We start from the raw sequence: 11,575 nt of genomic DNA on the forward strand, positions 1-11,575 counted from the left end.
GAGTTGTTTTTTTATATCTGAAGTGTCATTTCACAGACCCTGCATAAAGGACCCTCAGAATTATTTCATTCCCACGGATTTGGTCAGAACCCTGGTAACCCGTCCTTGCTGCGTCCCCGGGTTTGATCATCTCCGCGAGTCCTGCTTCTTCTTTTGGTCATGTTTCTTCACTGGAAGTGGAGGAGAGGTTCTGATCTGTAGCTGGCTGCAAACACTCCTGGCTTCTATGCGAGCACCGAACCAGTGACTCTGAGGACATTAAGAAAGCACGTGGCCTTCGGCACATGAGGGCAGGGGCCATCTCAGCCAACTCTTATCTACCGCCAGCTGGATTTCCACAGGCTTCCCCCCTTATTTATTGTCAATCAGTAGGGAGAAGACAGTTTATTGCTGAGCGACCTTTGAGAGAAAGAACTGAACAGCAATCAACCTTTTGGCAAAGCCATAAGAGAGGTGACTTAGATCACCCAAGGTCATATGATGGCCAAGTGATCTAAGCCACTGGGGATGGATAGCAAACATTTCCTCCCATTTTTGGTTGCTCTGTGGGCAGGAACAAAGCATGATTGAAAATTAAAGTGAAAACTCTCTTTTTTGAGTAAATCCTTCTGTCATTTTGAGTCAGGCTGGCAACCACTTAGCCTTTATGTTCAGACAGTCTTTTAAAAATCAAGTAGAGACATGTTCTAGAAGCCATAGCAAGCAAAACAAGCGTCTTCCGCTTCCTAAGTCTGCCCCTTTGTTCCTTTAAACCCAAAGGAGCATCTGTAGAAATGCAAACCAAGAATACAGCCATTCTGAATAGTTGGCAATTGGGGTTTATGTTGTTCAATCAACCTTAATGCTGGCAGAAGAAGAAGAAAAAAATGACTCCTTTGTTTTGCTTTGGAGAGAAGTGGAGTCTCCTAGAGGTGGCAGGAATAAAGACCTGTTGATTCAATGCATTTCGTGTTAGATTAGCTAGACTCAATAGAGAGACATGCCCCTGAGCCTCAGGTTGCCTCTGTTTTGCTAAGATAGGAGGAATTCCCTCAAGGACCGACAGGCCTGGGGCTAATTATGCTGTAGGGTGAATTCATCACTAAATCTTTTTTGCTAACAAAGACAAATGACCTCATACGTTGTAAAAGGCCCTAAAAAATTAGGTGAGTGAATCTAACTTGCAGCCAACACATGAACCCAGAGTCAGCAAATGGCAGCCTGCCAGAGAGGCTCCTCATTTTTGGTTTGCATAGAGAAAGATGAGAAATAGGCAACCATCACCGGGCACACAACTTATGAGATCTTTCACGCACCATCATCTTTGCTGCAGTCACCAAGAGGGAGGCATTTTCATTACCTTCACATGCAAATGAGGAAATTGTGGTTCAGAAACTTCAGAATCATAGAATCAGAGCAGCTTGAGTTTTGCAGACATACAGGTCTTAGCTCCAGTTCTGTCCCCACCACTCATTTGCCATGGGCGTGATGTTTCTCTGATTTTTAAATCTCTTTGAGACTCAGTGTTTCCATCTTTCTAATGGGGATGATATACCCACCTCACAGGCTTGTGACAACAGAAGAGAATTCATTCACACTTACACAGTCACACATACAATACATGCACCTCAAAGCACTTATGAATTGAAGAACTAGTTCAGCTTTTCTGTGTCACATTTTCTTATTTATAAAATGTGGACAATGTCAACAGCTGCTTCAGTGGTTTGTTGTGAAGCTCAAAGCTGATAAGGGTAGATCAAGTCAACCAATAAACACTTTGGTGATGATGATGATGATGATGATAGTAGTGATTCTCTCATCCTTTAAATGATTTGTCCAGGCTCACATATCATGTAAGGTCCAGTCCCAGCAGTTCTGACTTTAAGTTTTAAGGTTTTTCTACTGTGAGAAAGGAACACAGAATTAAAGTCAAGGATGGGAAACAATGTGAACTCCCAAGAGATGGGATTTTAGTGATGGCATGAAAGACTTGAGCAACTTTCAAGAGACAATGGAAGTGTAGGAGGGCTAGGCTAATGCCTTCCTGATGGGACTTCTCAGGCTCTCGTCTGGGAGGCTCAAAATGACAGACATTATGTTGCAAGATCTGCATAGCCTCTTTGTGTTGGTCATGGGGCTGAGTTAGCTGTTGGATCTGGAGTGTGATCTTCTGCTCATGTTTGAGAGAAGGATCTCGGTCATAATCAAAGGCTAGCTATATTCCTTTATTATTTCTCCCTTTTATAGCTTCCTGTGTTGGGGGAGAATATGGGGGTAACCATTTATATCTGTAGTAAAAAGTATCTTATCCTGTATTACTCATTCACTCACTCATTTTCCATGTGCTACCATTTGCCCAAGGTCAAAGGGTTGGTATATTAAGTTTCTATTTCCTTATCTGTAAAACTGGTAATAAGAGTATCTGTCCCTTAGGATTTTAATCAAGATGTAAGATAATGCAGGTAAAACACTTAGCTATTATTTATTAGTTACTGCCTTACTACTTATTGATGACTCTATTGAAAACATAAGGATGTAGCTACAAAAAAGGGATTTGGCCCTTTGGCTACTGTCTAGAGGACTAGCTTAGAGTCCTGGTTCAGATGACTAGTGTAACCTAAGCAAAGTCACTTTTCCTATTAGAGCTTTCTTTCCCTCCTATGTAAAAGGAGGATATTGGAAAAGGTCAACATTTAAAGGTATTTTCCAAGAAACGTTCATTTCATGAGGTTATCCTTAGAATGGAAAGGAGTTCAGCGGACATAGAAGTCTGGGAAAGTTTATATCTTATGTTCGTTTCCTAGAAATCCTCAATGCAGTGGTAAATACCCTGCAGTAAAGGAGTCCTCTAGTAAATAAGCCTGTTTGTTTGGTATTAAACTAAAGTTTGCCAAAGTCCTTTGACCTTGGGACCCATTGCTCTCCATAACAGCAGATTCCCCTCCCATCAATTATTCTTTGGGACATGCTGAACTCAGTGATTTTCTAAGAGCTCTTCAACATTGACAATCTTTTCTCTCCATCAACACACCTACATGTGATGTTTCTTTCTGTGGTTTCAACCTCAGGTACAAGTGGGGATATCGTTCCTTGTTGATAGGGGCCATATCTGTCAATCCCAAAGCACAGGGCACAGGCAACTGACAAGTCTATATTTACAGAGAGCCACATGAGTAAAATACACACCCATCAGTGTGTACACGAAGAAGATGATAATATACAAAAACTAGAAATGCATTTCACAACATTCTTATCACTGCCAAAACTGTTTGTTTTTCTTTTTTTCACTGTCCCCTGGGAAACCTTTTCTTTCAGAATTGTATCCCATTTTTCTCACCCAAATGGAAAGAAAAACTTGGAACAAGAAACCTTCCATTGTTTTCTAAGTAGTTGAGCCAAATCAAAGTGATGGTCTGGAAACCAGAAAGTTCGGATTCTAGTGCTGCCTGTGCCATGAACTTGACCTTAATTTGGAGCAAGTCATCTGTCCAATCAAATCCTGCATTTCGCCATCTTAGAAGGCGAGAAGTTGAGCTAGATTGGTCTCTGTGTTCTCACCCAGCAGAAACGTGGTTTCTTCTAGATAACTGGCATCTGAAGCCTGCTTTTGATCCAGAGTCCCACAGTTGGTCCATGCAGTCTCCTGTAGTGGACGTCCGATCCTGAGTGGTTTGCATTAGCCCCTCTGCCCCGACAAGCAATAGCAGGGGACGGGAACAGCTCGAGCCCATCTGGCTCTTTTAAAAGGGGCTGCACTTCACACCCCTGTGCCACACCCACATGGATGTCACCCTCATTCTTGAGGAACATGCTCTCTCCATCTGTTGGGACAGCCTGTGTCCACTAGATCAAGTGCTTGGATTTTAGGGATTTGGATGTTTTTCTTTCTTCTTTTCATATTATAACAAAAGAACTATCATCAACACAAAACCTAATTTAAATTATGGAAAGGGTTTTACTTAAATCCACAAAGGCAATGAGAACCAGACCTAGGCTTGCAAGTAGGGCCTGACACAATGGATTAGAGTAAGGCATGAGGATCAGCTTCAGTTTTTGAGGTTAAAGATTGTTCTCTCTTTTGTGGCTCTGTCAGGCCTTAACATCACTTAAGCAGAATTGATTTCGGGGAACTGAATGCAGTGAATGTGTACATTGGCTTCTGTTTCTAGAAAATTGTGCTTTAAAAGAGTTGACATTCCATGAACTGTTGAACACAGAAATCTGCTCTTCAGAAAAAGCCTCAAGTGTTGATTTTGAGGTTGTTTCCTGTGTCCTTCTCCCTGTTCCATAGGCTATCAGTGAATTAAGACCTGCTTGGGACTTGTCCGTCTTTCCTGGAGATGGGGTAGTCTCCATACACTTGCAGGTAGAGGAGCATTGGGCTTGTGTCTCTGGGGGGCGCAGTGACTTCACCACTCTGTGACCCTGGGCCAGGTATTGAACCCTCTGAGCCCTACTCAGCTTCCTTTTCCGTACAGTAGAGCGGGTCATCTGGTCATGCACCCCTCACGGGCAGCTCTGCTGGGGCACCTCTGCCCCCTTCCCCAGTTTTCTGTATAACACCTGTGGAACATCTTGGCTTTCTCTCACTCTATCTTGTTCTCAGGGTCTTTGACACTTGGCGAGGGCTGTCCCATCTTGGGATGACAACCCTCCTCTTTTGCTAGGCAGGTGTATATTCATTCTTTCAGACTCAGGGTGCTTTCTCCCTGGGGAGTTTTTTCCTGACATTCCAGGCGAGATTTCCCTGCTCAGTGCTCCTCTCTGTATTTACATCTGTCCGAGCACTGAGGAAATCCGAAGTCCACCTTCAAGATGCTCACAGGCTTGTGAGAGATGTGTCATACTCTTCCTCAATCGTATGTTGCCAGCACCCCATCCCCCTGTGGTGGTTAAACAGTCTTGTGGGCATAGCACAGTTGGTGAATAAAAGTGAAGAGTGTATCTTATTTTTACACATCCATGATGAGAAAGATCCAACTAGTGAGCTGAATGAAGGGAAAAAATTTTGGTGGCAGTCTCCTATGAGCCAGAGCATGTTATGTATTCTACCTCATGCCACCTCTTCAAATTCTAATGACGTATATGGTAGCAATGCAGTTTGAAAGAGGAAGAAGTTGAATTTCAGAGAGTTTAAGTAACTCTGTCAGTTGGATCCTTTCGGAAGTAGACACAAATGAAATGAATAATTCAAATGTTCATTTTTTTTGTGTGTGTGTGTGTGTGTGTACATGCACATGCATGTGTGTGCATGCTTGTGTGGTGGGGGCATAGGCTTTGAAAAAATATAGGCCAATTCAACAGGGAACTCCAGAGCAAAAGTTTACCATTAGAGATGCCCTACATTGAGCACAAATGGTAATGAAGGTACTGCAGCTGAAGTTCTCCGCGAACTGTACTCCTTGCCATAAGCAATCTAGATGTCCCAACAGAGCCATGATTTGAAAATGGGTCAGTCGGACTTTAAAGTCCAGTTTTTACGACACTACACTTCTCCGACTTAAAGCACCTCCTATTACATAGTTTTAAAGATCACACGGATGACCAAGGTCAGTACAATACCAACTAAATATGACACTAGAGTTTAAGTCCCTCTGAAAAACAAGATACAAGGTGACCTTCTCATTCACAATCTTGCTTCCACTGCTCTGTTTCCTTGCTCTTAAAACTGTGTCTTGGCAGAACCTTACAGGGATTCTATAATATACTGAATGATTAAAAGTTATTAAAACCCCAGATGATTGAACCTACTGATTAAGCAATTGTAGGACATCCAAATCATTTAACAGGGAGGGCTCTGACGGTGGCCAAGTGCTGTAGCCCTGGACTGCAAAGGCAGGGGATTTATACAAGCTGGAATGCTTCTGATGCTTCCTCTACCAGAGCTTGGTCTGAGCCAAGTCTTGATTAACCATGACCTCATCTTCATTATAGACACTCTGGGACTGCAGCCTTTCAATCATCTCCATCTATGGCCACTTGGGGGCCATCAGAGTGGGATGGCATGGGATCTGTTACACTATGAACTCTCTGAAGTATTCAGAAAACTACAAATTAATACAAAGTCTTCTCAATCCAGTGCTTTAAAATAGTTGCAAAATAGTATGTCAAGCAGAGAGACAGAGGTGGGTTCAGCTTTCCCCCAGCTGATTCTGTCTTTCAATTTGGTGAAGCCGGGTCTACAAATGCAAGGGCAAAGACTCAATCACTCTACTTCACAGACCCCAGCCTAGAGTCAATAAGTATCTCCAGGGGTGGAGCTCAGAATCATTATTTTATTACTGATTTATGGGAGTTCATCTCAGGAGAATGAGCAGACTGGTGGCAGGCACTATAATCTTGAACCCCATTCAAGTTCATGTTGACCTTAAAAGTTCTAGTCTGAAGGTCACCAGTTCTTTAGTGGGAGAAGCAAGCCTAAAGCCGAGTCCGCTAGTCTGTCGGAATTGTAGGGAGTCATACAGATCTTCAAATCAACATGTTGATAGCTGTCTCAGCTAGTGGTTAGCTTCCCGCCCCTGGGCAGGAAGGTCATCTATCAAATAGGCTGTGGATATGAGTCTTGAAGAGGGAATGGGGTTGTAACCCATAAATTCTCTTGCAGCTCTGAAAGTCAACCTCTAATAAAGGTAGACATAGGAAATCTAGTAGGAAAAAATTTATAATTAATACCTAACATTATATGTACCCACACCTTTCTTCAGATCACGGTCTAGTGTCTAGGCATTTACTTACTAACTCACAAATCCAATGCCATCACTTCTCTGCTAAAATCAACAACAATCCCCTTTTGTAATTCTCTGTGGTTCACCCTGAATACAAAACCTTTCCAATTGGCTCTCCCCCTTTCCCTTAGTAGCCCTACTCCTTACCATTTCCCTTCTTATCTGAGAGCAAACATAAACTTGGATGCCACCTAAGTTAGCTGTCTGTAAGAGTGCAGCAAATAAGCCCCACACACAGAGGCTCACAGCAGTCACCAGAATTCAGAAGTGGTTAGCTGTGTGGCTCTGGTTTGAGGTCTCTCGTGAGGTGGCATGAAAGATGTTAAGCAGGGGAATCTGCTTCCAAGGTTCTAGCTGTTGTCAGGAGGCTTGAGTTCTTCATGGGCTGCTTGAACTCTTCTTGGGCTGCTTGAACTCTTCTTGGACTGCTTGAGCATCACCATAACAAGGGGACTGACTCCCCCAAAGTGTGAAATCCAACAGGGCCCAAGACAGACACCACAATAATTTTATGGCCTGACCTTGGAAATCATACACAATTAATCTGGCAGTATGATATAGGTTACACAGGTGAGCTTTTATCAGTATGAGAGGGGACTACACAAGGGCATGGGTACCAGGAGGCAGAGGTCATGGGGGGCTTTCTTGGAGGCTGGCTGAACCCACTATTCCTTTTGCCCTAACTGCCCTGGCCTCTTCTTTACCTAGAGCTCTCCTAGCCCTTCTTCTAGGATCATCTCATGAGCCACTGCCTTGGTGAGGTCTTCTCTGAAGCCATTCAACAGAACTGACCATCTTTCTGTTTCCCCATAGAACTTTGCACATATTTCTATTAGGTTATCTCTTATAAAAAGATGCATTTTATTGTAAAGTACAGTTTTATCTGTCCACCAAGAGACATAGAAAAGAAAGAGCCAAGAGGTATGTAAAAGAAAGGGCCATATCTTATCTAATGTTTCTAAAATGGAGTTAAATTTGGAAAATAACAGGTACTTATAGAATATATCAATTAAATTAACATTACTTTCCTCATATGACCATCTCTAACGCATTTTCCAGGGGCAAAATTAATACTAAGGAAGTAAAAACGCAAAATAGTACCTAAGACAAAGTAAAAATAACCAAGTGTTATTTTTCATTTAAACCCTCAACTTACATATCATATTGATAAGAAACAATTGTCTATGAGGAAAAGTTGAGATAAATGGAAATAAAAAATGTTAGAGCAGGAAAAAAGCCTTAAAAATTATGTTGCCCAAATTTCTCCCTTTGGAAATGGAAAAAAATTGAGGTCTGATTGTAATACGTGTATTTCATGACAGACACTGGAAAAGTGGGTTAACTAACCTTGATAGAGAGAAAAGAATTAAGTCACTTGAGTAGCTTTGGTTTTTATTCTTTTATCTCTTTCATAACTTATCTTCTCTAATTTCATCCCTATGAGTCTTCCTTACAGAAGAGCAATATAGAGTGAATTAATGAGATGAGTCCCAGGGGACAAGGGAAGCAGATGTTAACTCCTAAACTTGAAAAAAGACTCGGGCATTTGGTTCCAGGCACGGGTAGAGAAGAGCTCTTTAGAAAGACAGAGAACTTGCAAGGGGCTTATTCACCTTCCTCTGAGCTCCAGTGTTCTCTGTTCTTGACGCAGAACCCTAACTTCATGCATGGGGAGGATTTTCTCTGGAGAAGGAAAAATAAATACAAAGGCAAATGCCTTCTAAGCAAGTCTTGGAGATTACCCTTCAACAATAAGACCGGCTTTCTTTTAGGAGTGGGAAATTGAGGAAAATGGAAAGGGGACAGAACAAGAACACTTGTTTTTTTTCCAACTCGATCTTGAATATAAGCTTTATTTTCTTCTATTGGGAGATCAGGACTCATTTACGCCCATGCCTCGTTCCTCTGTGACCTACACTGTCCCCAGATAGCACAAGTTGTTCCTCCTAATTGAGAGCTGTGCCGACACCCATGTGAGTTTTCAGATGCCAAGGGAAGGAGAATAAGGTGTCTGTGAAACCAGAGGACTCCAGTGCCTGCTCTACGGAAGCCACCAATAAGGCGCAGGCAGGGCCCTTGCTGTTAGCATCAAAGCACCAGTGACTTACATCTAAAAAGGTCTGGATTTGCGTTTTCCAAGAACAAGCTCCCTGAGAACCACTCCCCCGCCATTCTCACTGCAGCAACTAGTACTCAGCACAAATGTTTTTAATTTTTGTTTGTTGAACCCACCCAGGGAAGATAAATAATTTGCTTTAGCAATTGTGCTTTCAGGCCACTTACACAATAGGCTGAAGTCATTCTTAGATTTTCAGTAAGAATAGAAACCATCGTAAAATTATGGACGATTCAAGGGCTTGGAAGAGCCCTTAAATGACTCATCTACAATGTTGTTGGAATTGAACCAAGGGTTCCCAGCCCTGCTGAATAAGAATAACCTGGGGAACTCGCAGCTCTATTTCAAATCAGTGAAATTAGAATTTCTGGAGGTGAGGCGTGGGCATAAGATTTTTCACATTCTCTTTGGGTTATTCTGATGTACATCCAGGGTTGCGTATCACAAGATCCAACGATATCCTGGACTCAAGGAGGATATGAGAATAAAACAAGTTCATCCAGAAGGTTAATGCAGAGCAAAGTTTCAACTCCAGATTTTCTGCCTGCCTTCTTTTAAAGGCACCACAGTAATGCATTTAGTAATTAATGCACTTACTAATGTATACTTAATCCAGGGACTAGAGGCAGTAAATCTTAAAATCTTGTTCTTTAAGTAATGAACCTCAGGCATCCAGGATTCTCAGTCACCAGAATATTGGGTTCCAATACTTGTTGATAATTGGGCTGAGTGTATTATTGGGTTGGCCAAAAAGTCTGTTATGATTTTTCTATACAATGGCTCTAGTAGTGCTTAGATGTCTTTAACTTTATTCAAAACAATTTTGTTAGATTGTACTGTGACAGCTGTTATATCAGCGTGCATTTAAAAAAAAACATCAAAATTGATGAATTTTTGTGCAGCCATTTTAATATTGAAGATGGAAGAAGATACACAACATTTCTGGCATTTTATGCTTTATTATTTCAAGAAAGGTAAAAACGCAACTGAAATGCAAAATAAAAAAAGATATGTGCAGTGTATGGAGAAGGTACTGTGACTGATCAAATGTGTCAAAAGTGGTTTGTGAAGTTTCTTGGTACTATTGACATTTTGGCCAAATGATTCTTTGCTGTGGAGCTGTCTCATGCATTGGAAGGTGTTTAGCCGCACCCCTGGCCTCTACCCACTAGAAGCCAGTAAGGGGAGATAATCGACATACTCAAAATATCCAAATCAATAAAGTTATTAGTGAAAATGAAAAATGTATCTTTTATTTTATGCAATAAAACTAACCGAACTTTTTGACCAACCCAGTACTTCTGAGAGGCAGCAGAGCACATAGAAGTCACGCCGGGCTGCAAGTCAGGTAAAGTTGAGTTCTCGTATCAGCTCTGCCGTAGACCAGCTGTGCCACATAGGTTGAATGTGTTCAACCTGGGACTGTGGTGCTCTATCCAGGCTGCTTACTGAATCACCTCTGTAAGCTTAAAAAATATAAAAGCTCTGACTCTACTCTTCAGCTTTTCATTTTTAGAAAATCTGAAGTGACTTGGGAATATGTATATTAGAAGGTGATCCCGATGTCCATCCCTAGTTGAAAATCCCTGGAGTAGTGATCTCCAGAGAACATTTTTTTCAGTTCTCATATTCTGTGGTGAAAAGATTTCTATGGCTCTGGTGTATGCTACACTGCTTAAGTGTTTTTTTTTAAAAACAGTACTATAGGAATATAGTTTGCATACCATATCATTCATCCATTTAATGTATACAATGCAATGGTTTTGGTATATTCGCAGATATGTGCAATCATCACCATAGCCAATTTTAGAACATCTTCAAAACATTCTTCAGCTGGCACGTCCCTGACTCTCAGCGTCCCCCTAGCCCTAGGCAACTGCTAATGTACTTTCTGAATCTACAGATTTCCCTATTCTGGACATTTCACATGAATAGAATAGATACGTAATCTTTTGTGAGTTACTTCTTTCATTTAGCATAGTGTTTTCAAAATTCATTTATGTTGTATCAGGTAACAGTACTGCATTCCTTTTTATGGCTAAATAATATTTTATGTTGTGGTTATACTACACTTGGTTAATCATGCTTCAGTTGATTGACATTTGGGTTGTTTCCAATTTTTGGCCATTAGGCATACAACCTACTGGGACCAAATAATGAAAAACAGGAAGACTAAACAGAAAAATAACCAGAGGATTGAAGCATTAATTAACCTCCCAACAAAGAAAATCTCAGGACAGATGGATTCATGGATGAATTCTTCCAAACATTTGTCAAAGAATTAATGCCAAACCTTCTCAATTCTTTCAAAAGTTGAAGAGGATGGAACATGTCCAAACTCATTTTAAAAGGCCAGCATTACCCTAATACCAAAGCCAGATGAGGACACTATAAGAAAAGAAAATTACAGCCTATGTCCTTGATGAATATGGATGAAAAAAGAATCCTGAACAAAATACTAGCACACTGTGCTGAATTGAACAGCACATTAAAAGGATCATACCGCATGATGAAGTGGAATTTATCCCTGGGATGAAAGGATGGTTCAACATATGCAAATCAATAAATGTAACATACACATTAATAGACTGAAGACTAAAACTCACATCGTCTCAATAGCTGTAGAGAAGCATATAACAAAATTCGCCATTCTTTCATGATAAAAATAAAACTCTCAGCAAGTTAGGTGTAGAAGGAATATGCTTCAACATAATTAAGACCAAACATGACAATCCCAACAGCTAACATCTTACCC

Source organism: Furipterus horrens, unplaced genomic scaffold (assembly GCF_987537825.1).
Source record: "Furipterus horrens unplaced genomic scaffold, mFurHor1.1.pri manual_scaffold_13, whole genome shotgun sequence".
Classification (NCBI taxonomy): Eukaryota; Metazoa; Chordata; class Mammalia; order Chiroptera; family Furipteridae; genus Furipterus; species Furipterus horrens.